The sequence below is a fragment of the Meriones unguiculatus genome, chromosome 3 (assembly GCF_030254825.1).
Source record: "Meriones unguiculatus strain TT.TT164.6M chromosome 3, Bangor_MerUng_6.1, whole genome shotgun sequence".
Lineage (NCBI taxonomy): Eukaryota > Metazoa > Chordata > Mammalia > Rodentia > Muridae > Meriones > Meriones unguiculatus.
The window spans coordinates 137,836,280-137,845,800 of record NC_083351.1 but is presented as its reverse complement, the minus strand read 5'-3'; the positions used below and the strand labels follow the sequence as shown (position 1 = coordinate 137,845,800).

General features: G+C 41.3%; 1 non-coding gene across 1 annotated transcript; it reads left to right on the top strand.

Annotated features, from left to right (window-relative positions):
- The first annotated feature begins 8,918 nt into the window (after positions 1-8,918).
- LOC132653351 (small nucleolar RNA SNORA17) lies at positions 8,919-9,048 on the top strand. The gene has a single exon (XR_009591117.1). It is a non-coding gene; the product is annotated as a small nucleolar RNA SNORA17 (small nucleolar RNA).
- Positions 9,049-9,521: the final 473 nt, after the last annotated feature.

The window sequence follows — 9,521 nt, the reverse complement described above, 5'->3', positions numbered from 1 at the left end:
ATTAACAAACAAGTGTCCTTGTATGGTTGAGTGTCTTTTGAATATATACCCAGGAGTGGTATAGTTGGGTCTTGAGGTAGCACTATTCCCAATTTTCTGAGAAAGTGCCAGATTGATTTCCAAAGTGGTTGTATAAGTTTGCATTCCCACCAGCAATGGAGGAGGGTTCCCCTTTCTCCACATCCTCTCCAGCATGTGCTGTCACTTCAGATTTTGATGTTAGCCATTCTGACAGATGTAAGATGGAATCTCAGAGTCAATTTGATTTGCATATCCCTGATGACTAAGGATGTTGAACATTTCTTTAAGTGCTTCTCAGCCATTAGAGATTCCTCTGTTGAGAATTCTGTTTAGCTCTGTACCTCATTTTTAATTGAGTTATTTTTTGATGTCTAATTTCTTGGGTTGTATATATTTTGGTGAAAATCATTTCCCATTCTAGGCTGCCTTTTTGTTGTTGTTGTTCTATTGATGATGTCCTTTGCTTTACAGAAGCTTTTCAGTTTCATAAGGTCCCATTTATTGATTGTTGCTCTTAGAGCCTGTGCTGTTGGTGTTCTGTTCAGAAAGTTGTCTCCTGTTCAAGGCTCTTCCCCAGTTTCTCTTCTATCACATTTAGTGTATCTAGTTTTATGTTGAGGTCTTTGATTCACTTGAAGGTAAGGTTTTTTTTCCATAGGGTGATAAATATGGGGCTATTTACATTTTTCTACATGTAGACATCCAGTTAGACCAGGACCATTTGTTGAAGATGCTATCTTTTTTCTATTATATGGTTTTGGCTTCTTTGTAAAAAATCAAGTGTCTGTAGGTGTGTGGTTTTATTTCTTGGTCTTCAATTTGATTGCATTGATCAATCAATCTATTTCTATGCCGGTACCATGCAGTTTTTGTTACTATTGCTCTGTAGTACAGCTTGAAGTTGGGGATGGAGATACCTCCAGAAGATCTGTTATTGTACAGTATTGTTTTAGCTATCCTGTGCCAGGTTGGTATCCGGCAGGTAGTGCTGAGAGGAGGGTGGCCAGTCCAGCTGGACGCCCTCTGTGGCTGAGTGGGACAGCGAGTGTCAACGCCCCAGACTTCCCCAGATGCCCCAGGGAATGAAACACCACTGAGCCGGGAAATCTGTCAAAGCGGGAACCCGGTTTATTGAATTAAGCAGCCCTTTTTATAGGTTTGGGTCAAGGGGCGGGGTTAAGGAAGTGAGGTAAGATGACGTAGAGAGCAAGGCGAGGTGGGCCAGTGACAAAACTCCACGTAACAGTTATCAGGCAAGGTTAACCTTTAAGGTGAATATGCTGAGTCACTTTTGCCCGGAAGCAGCGCCTCTTAAATCAGAAGCCAAAGACGGGTCTCCAAACTCGAGCCAGGCTCAGGTAGATGCAGCAGGCCTTATCAGGCCCAACAATCCTGGTTTTTTTTGTTTTTCCATATGAAGTTGATTTAAGTTTGAGAAGTGTATCCACCAAGAAAATCATCCATTTCTTTTAGATTTTCCAATTTTGTGGGATACAGGTTTTTTAATTAAGACCTAATGATTCTTTTGATTTCCCTGGTAACTGCTGTTATGTCCCTCTTTTTCATTTCTGTTAATTTGGATACTCTTTCTCTGACTTTTATTTAATTTGGCCTAAGGGGTTTTCTCAAAGAACCAATACTTTGTTTCATTGATTCTTTATATTGTTTTCTTTATTTCTATTTTATTGATTTCAGCACTGATTTTGATTATTTCCTGCCATCTACTCCTCTTGGGTGTGTTTATTTCTTTGTACTCTAGAACCTTCAGGTCTGCTCTTAATTTGCTAGCACGAGATCTCTCCAATTTCTTTATGAAGGCACTCAGCACTATGAACTTTCCCCTTTAGCACTGCTTTCATTGTGTTCCATAAGTTTGGATATTTTGTACTTTCATTTTCACTGAATTTTAGGAAGTCTTTAATTTCTTTATTTCCTCCCTGACCCAGTGGTCATTGAGTAGAGAGTTGTTCAGTTTCTATGAGTTTGTAGGCTTCCTGATGTTTCTGTTGTTGAGGTCCAGCTTTAATCCACGGTGGTCTGATAAGCTATAAGGTGTTATTTCAATTTTCTTGTATCTGTTTAGACTTGTTTTATAAGGTGATGAGAAGAAGGTATATTCTTTTGTGTTTGGGTTAAATATTCTGTAGATACCTGTTAGGTCCACTTTAGTAATAGAATCTGTTAGTTCCATTATTTCTCTGTTTAGTTTCTATTTGAATGACCTGTCCACTGGTGAGAGAGGTATGTTGAAGTCTCCCACTATCAATGTGTGGGGTTCAACATATGATTTAAGCTTTAGTGATGTTTCATTTACAAGTGTGGGTGCCCTTGCATTTGGGGCATAGATGTTCAGAACTGAGATGTCATCTTGGTTGATTTTTCCTTTGATGTGTTTGAAGTGTCCTTCACTGTGTCAGTCTATTTTGTTAGGTATTAGGATGGCTGTTCCCACTTGCTTCTTGGGTCTGTTTGCTTGGAAAATCTTTTTCCAGCCTTTTACTCTGAGGTAATGTTTATCTCTGATAGTGAGGTGTGTTTCTTGTATGCAGCAGAATGATGGATCCTCCTTTTGTATCCATTCTGATACTCTGATACTTTTTATTGGGGAGTTGAGTTCATTGGTGTTGAGAGATACTAAAGACCAATGATTGTTAGTTTCAGTTACTTTGATGTTGGTGGTAGTAGTGTGTGAGTGTGTGTGTGCTTGTGCGTGCACATGTGCACTTTCCTTCTTTGGGTTTTGCTGTTGTGAAATTATTTATTTCCTGTGTTTTCTTGGGTGTAGTTAGCCTCCTTGAGAGTTTTCCTTCTAGTATCTTCTGTAGGGCTAGATTTGTGATAGATATTATTTATATTTGGTTTTGTCATGGAAAATCTTGTTTTCTTCATCTACGGTGATTGAAAGTTTTGCTGGGTATAGTAGTCTGGGCTGACATCTGTGGTTTGTTAGAGACTGCAAGGCATCTGCCCAGGCTCTTCTGGCTTTTAGAGTCTCTGTTGAGAAGCTGCCTGTAATTCTGCTAGGTTTGCCTTTACTGTTTCTTGGCCTTTTTCTCCCTTGCAGCTTTTAATATTCTTTTTGTTTGTTTGTTTTATTCTGCACATTTAGAGTTTTGACTATTATATGACAGGAGGATTTTCCTTTTTGGTCCAATCTGTTTGGTGTTCTGTAAGAGTCTTATACATAAAGAAAGGCATCTCTTTCTTTAGGTTAGGGAAATTTTCTTCTCTGATTTTATTGAAAATATTTTCTGTGCCTTTGAGCTGGAAATCTTCTCCATTTCTATTTTTATTATTTTTAGCTTTGGTCTTTTCATGGTGTCTTAAATTTTCTGGATGTTTTGTGTCAGAAACTTCTTAGATTTAATATTTTCTTTGACAGTTGTATAAATTTCTTCTACCATATCTTCTGCACTTGAGATTCTTTCTTCCATCTTTTGTATTCTGTTGGTGATGCTTTTTCCAACTCAGGATTCTCTTAATTTGTGTTTTCTTTAGTGCTTCTATTTCCATTTTTGGGTCTGGACCATTTTATTCATTTCTTTTACCTGTTTGATTGTATTTTCCTGTATTTCTTTAAGGAATGTTCTCATTTCCTCTTTTAAGCCCTCTACCATCTTCATAAAGTTGAATTTAATGTCTTTTTGTGTGTGTGTGTGTGTGTGTGTGCTTCAGCTGTTAGGGTATTTTGGGCTTGCTGTAGAAATATATCTGGACTCTGGTGGTGCCACATTGTTCTCCCTGTTGTTTATTGTGTTATCTGGCTGACTTTTAGCCATCTGGGTTTTGAAGTTTTTAGAGGTTTAGATGCTGATTTCTGAGTTTATCTTTGTTGGATGTTTTTTGGGTTTTTTGTTTGTTTGTTTGTTTGTTTGTTTTCTTCGGTTGATCTTTCTTCTCTATCTACTGGCCTGGGTTGTCTGGGATTTGGAAGACTAGCAAGTCTTCAGGTCCAGTGGGATATCTCCCCTGGAGTCTTTTGTAGCCTGTGTGGCCTCTGGGGTTTTGGTTGCTAACCTCGCCCCTGGGGTCCCTAACACTAGTGTGGCCTGGGTGGGGTCACTGGTGCCAGAGTGGCCTTCAGCAAAGCAGGCAGAGCTGTGGGCTGGAAGTGGAGCTCAGGGGACAGGGTCGTATGTATATATGTGTGTATGTATGTATACATATGTATGCATGTATGTGTACATATACACACACATGTGTATAATCTTTAGAATAATTTAAACCTACAGTTGTTTACAGTATGTTCTGATAGGTTTTTGGTGTTGAAACATTACTCAGTGGGAAGCTTCACTTACAACAATAAAAAAAAAAACAAATGTTCCTTTAGGGAAAATTAGACACTTAGCTTTTGCCCTTTGCATCTTCCCAGCTCTATTCAAAGCAGAATGGAAGGCAATGCAAACCTCACAATATTTTATTGCTTCACACTTTCTCTTAAATACTTTGTAAGTACTTGAAATGTTAATTTTAGTTATAAAATTTATAAATGCTTTTCAAATGCTTTAGGCAAATATTTGAAGTTTCAAAATGAAGTGTGTGTGTGTGTCCATCTTCGCTTGAATGAGTGATGGCTCAGGGAGCGGTGACACTGCTAGGGTGAGGAGTCGCCACTGCTCTTCACTCAGAAAGTGAAGCCCCAGAGCCTGCACACAGTTCTTATTGTCCCCGGACCACACTGGAACCTCCCTGCCTAACCTTCCTTTCATTGTATGGCATTCATAATAAGCATCCATTCTAGGAACCTAAACAACGGTTCCAATAATGACCATGGAAAAGAAATTTTACTATGCTTGATTTATTTGAATATTGCTGTAGTGTTTGACTAATATTTTTTTTTTTTTTTACCTAGAGAACAATTTTATAAAATATGTCAGTAAAGTACAAAAAAATGCAGCAGATGCTTTCTCATCCTCTGTGGTTGTTACGTTGCCATCTGTGTCTGTGCACACTGGCTCAGCTTTGGTAGCGTTTTCTCCTAATTCCCAGAACACTTGCGTGGACAGACCTATGTTAAGCGAGGCCTTCTTTCCTAGCTCATGTCCTAGCAAATCTGCAGACTTTAGAAACGAAGTTTCCTTAGATGGCTCTACCTTCAAATAGCTGAAGTTAGAAACAGACAAATGCTGTTTTCACACATACACCATCAGAGCCCAGGGAACCTGTTTAACTACTGGTTTATGACATTAATAATGAGATCCTAGCTAGCAGGCAATTTTCATGATTTTGTTAACATAATTTCATATTTTCTGGTGTATAAAAGAGGATGAGGGTTTATGTGTTTCAACATTATAAACCTGGGCTGCTCTGTGCAAAAAGAGGAGGAAAAAACCCGATAACAACAGAAACCATCAGTTGATCATGCAGGGAAGTGAGTTAGGCAAAAATGTATAAAATGCCCTCCCTGGCTCATACCAGAGCAACCACAGACTGTTGGTTCTAACAATGCTCTCTTTATCATAAGCACAGCAAGATCCCCACCATAATCTGGACAGAGTCTAGAGGCAGAATGGGGAATCGAGGGAAAATGAATTCTGTAGTCAGAGGGTCTGCGTTCGGAGCCAGACACGCCCATTCTGGATGAGGAGGACAATGGGCCACACCTGTTCAGTTACTGTTACCATCCTGCACCAGCCAAGAGAACTGCAGGTGCAACTGTGAAAAACAAGTCTTCCCTTACAGAGGCTTGGCATGCTTGACATTTCCCACTGATTGAGAAAGGGTTACATGCTGTATCTAATTTGTGAATTTAAAGATGACCTAGAGAGTAGTAGGGCTGTAGAGATGGCTTATCAATGAAGAGCACTAGCTGCTCTTCCAGAGGATCCAGGTTGGACTCCAAGAAGAATGACAGCTCACAACCACCTGTAACTCCAGCCCCATGGGATCAGATACCCTCTTTCAGCCTCCTTGGGCTCTGCACACATGTGGTGTGCAGACATACAAGCAGAGAAATACCCATAAACATAATAATAGTACAAATTTGGAAAACAAAAATGTTTGTTGTGATCATTTGTTTCAAGCATTTTTCAATCCATGAATTTAAGCCTTTGTTCTTAAATGAAGCCAGTTTTTAAAATGTTCTGTTTACACTTTTGACAGAATATTCTTTTTTTTCTTTTAAGATTTTTTTTTTATTTAGTCCATGTATGAGTACTTTAGCTACATGTATGTCTGCATGCCAGATGAGGGCATCAGATTTCAATATGGGTGGTTGTGAGCCACCAAGTGGTTGCTGGGAATTGAACTCGGGAAGAGCAGACAGTGCTCTTATCCCCTGAGCCGTCTCTCCAGCCAGTGCTGTCCCTTTTTCTTGCTGATAATCTTTTTTAATTTTTTATTGTTTTTGTTTGTTTTTAACTTTTATTAGGTACACTTTATTCACTTTGTATCCCCCCATAACCCCCTCCCCCCTCCCCTCCTAATCTCACCTTCTCTCCCCCTTCTTCATGCATGCCCCTCCCCAAGTCCACTGTTAGGGGAGGTCCCCCTCTCCTTCCTTCTGATCTTAGTCTATCAGATCACATCAGGAGTGGCTGCATTGTCATCTTCTGTGGCCTGGTAAGGCTGCTCCTCCTTCAGGGGGAGGTGATCAAAGAGCAGCCAATCAGATTATGTCAGAGGCAGTCCCTCTTCCTATTACTATGGAACCCTCTTGGACACTGAACTGCCATGGGCTACATCTATGCCAGGGTTCTAGGTTATCTCCATGCATGGTACTTGGTTGGAGTATGAGTCTCTGGGAAGACCCCTGTGTTCAAATTTTCTGGTTCTGTTGCTCTCCTTGTGGAGCTCCTTGACAGAATATTCTTTATTCTCTCCTTCAGCCACCTATCATGCAAACACTAAAACAACTGCTGTCACTGGAAATATTTTTAGATGTAATACTCTTTTATAAGTGTACTTACATGAGCTTGCGCAAATGCTAAGTTTTTAAAGAGACAAGAGTTAGGCAAATGCAGCTGACGACACTCAAGCACCATGTTCTCGAATTTCCAAAGAACGAGCTCGGGAAAGTTGTGAAGCAAGCATTTGGAGAGGTGGTCGTTCAGTGGCAGCACAGAGAAACTTTAGGAAGCAGAACTGGTGGGATCACTTCCAGTCCCTCCTAGAGGAATCAGCAGAGGTGGAAGCTCCCTTCTCCCAGGGAGAGGGAGCCCTGAACCCAACGCAGGGCCTCAGGTAAGCAGTCACCTCCATTTCCACCTCGCTCCCGACAGCTGGGATGACAGAGCTTATCTTACTGCCTCTTTTTCTTTCTTTCTTTGTTTCTTTCTTCCCTTTTGTTTTGTTTTGTTCGTTTGTTTGGGGATAGGGTTTCTCTGTGTAGCCTTGACTCTCCTGGACTCAATTTGTAGACCAGACTGGCCTCGAACTCACAGAGCTCCACCTGCCTGTGAGTGCTGGGATCACAGGTGTGTGGCGTCATGCCCAGCTCGGATTTCATTATTCCTCAATTCTCTCTACATGTAACCCAGACTGACTCGTGCCCTCAGCACCATTACTACTTATTTTTCCTTTAGATTCAGTTTTTTTTCCTTTGCTTTTTTTCTATATCAACACAAAACCCATCACCAGCTTTACTGAGCTCCTTTCCGTCCACAGTAAATGCACAGCTACATATAGCGCAGTCGGTGTTCCTTTGCTTCTTGAGTGACTGGCATTTGAGAGATGATTTTTTTATTGACTATTACCACATTTTTATATTGCCCCCCCACAGTGATTGTTTTTACATGCTGTGTTCTCTGGAGGAGCCCTTAGAATCCAGCCTCCTGTCCCAAACAGCAGAGAGAACAAGGACAGCTCAACCCCACTGCAAACCAGTATCTCTTGAACAAGCACTTTAAAGAAAAGCCAACCTAACCCTAGGTGTATGAGTCCCATTGCACAAAACAAGAAAAGCCAAGACAACATTCCTCTAAAAGTTGTTAATCCACAAAAATGGACTTCATCAACAATAAATTATATGAAAGCCCAGAAAAAGAACTCAAAAGAATGACAGTAAGTACATTCAAAGAAATCAAAGAAAGTTCTGAATGATTCCAAGAACGTACTAACCAACAAGAAGGCCAAGCTAGGATATGTAAGTAAAGTCCACTAAGAGATAGAAATAGTGGAAAAAATTCTCTGAAATGCTAGAAATGAGAGTTTCTATGTTAAACAAAAAGTTCCTGGGAAGCCTTACCCAAAACCTGTATCAACAGGAAATTAGAATCTCAGGGCTTGAAGACAAGGTGGAGGAGCTGGAACACTCAGATAATGGCAAACATAAAATTAATAAAAACAACATCCTGGGTCTGCAGAGCACCGAAAACATGAATCTTAGAACCGTGGACATAGTGAAAAGACAAAGAGTTTCAAGTTATCATATTCAATTAATGTCACAGCAGAAAATTCCCCATACTTACAGAAGAGCCTGTCCGCATTCAGAAGGCATTTAGAACATTCATAACACAGAAGAAACATACAAAAAGAAAGTGTAATGAAAGTGCAAGACAGAACAAGTCATATGTAAAAGCAGAACCATCAGAATAACAACTAATTTTTAACATGTATCTCAAACCCTGAAAAACAGCAAATGCCAACCGAGAATATTATACCCAGAAAAACTATCTATCATAACTGAAGGACGAAAAAAGTCTGCTGTGATAGACATAGGTTAAGCTAGTGTTCCTTAGGCCTATGCTACAGATGCCGTTTAAATGAATCTTTAATATCCAAAATACTACAGAAAATAAGCCATATCTGAACTGTATTAAGCAAATGAGTAACAGGGAAAACACCAAACTGTACAAAAGCAAATGCCAAAAGTCAGTACATACCTTTCAGCACTAATATTGATGGCCGAAAGCCCTTAAGCAAAAGAAACAAGCAGCTTGGGTTAAAGACAGTGTCCACCTGCCCCTGGAGGCCTTGCGGGTGCGGCTTGTGTCATGTGTGTGGCAGTAGGTGGCAGAGTGGAGGGAGGCTGCGTCTACACCCAGCGTTCTGACCTGTGAACATCTGAATGATTAGTAGCCTAACACTCCCTGAAGACAGTGCAGACCACGCCCAAGATGACCCCTGCTGGCGCCATAATGCATGAGCAGGGCATAGCGCTCCTGAGATGACCCCAGGCACTCAGAGACCCTGGGCACCTCCAAGAGGAGCAGGTAAGTGGTGGAGAAAGAGAAGAGGAAGAGAAAACAGAAGGATGTGGGCACAATGAAGAGAGGCAGGCCTGGAGACCCAAGGGTGCCGAGGAACAGCGTGATGTGAGCTGATACCACTGGGAGCCACGCCCGGGACCGTGGCCCTGCAGCCGTGGGGTCTCTTGCCACCAAGAGCCAGGCAAACATTCCTGGCCTGGGCTGCCGCCTGGGCACACGCTGATGTTTGAGGGCTGTGCAGAACTGGCCCCACTCCTCCCCTGGGTACAGTGGGAGAGCGGGCCCTGGGAGCAGAGATGACTCTGCACTGACCAGCCGAAGCACTCAGGAGAGGGGCTCCCGAACATTGTG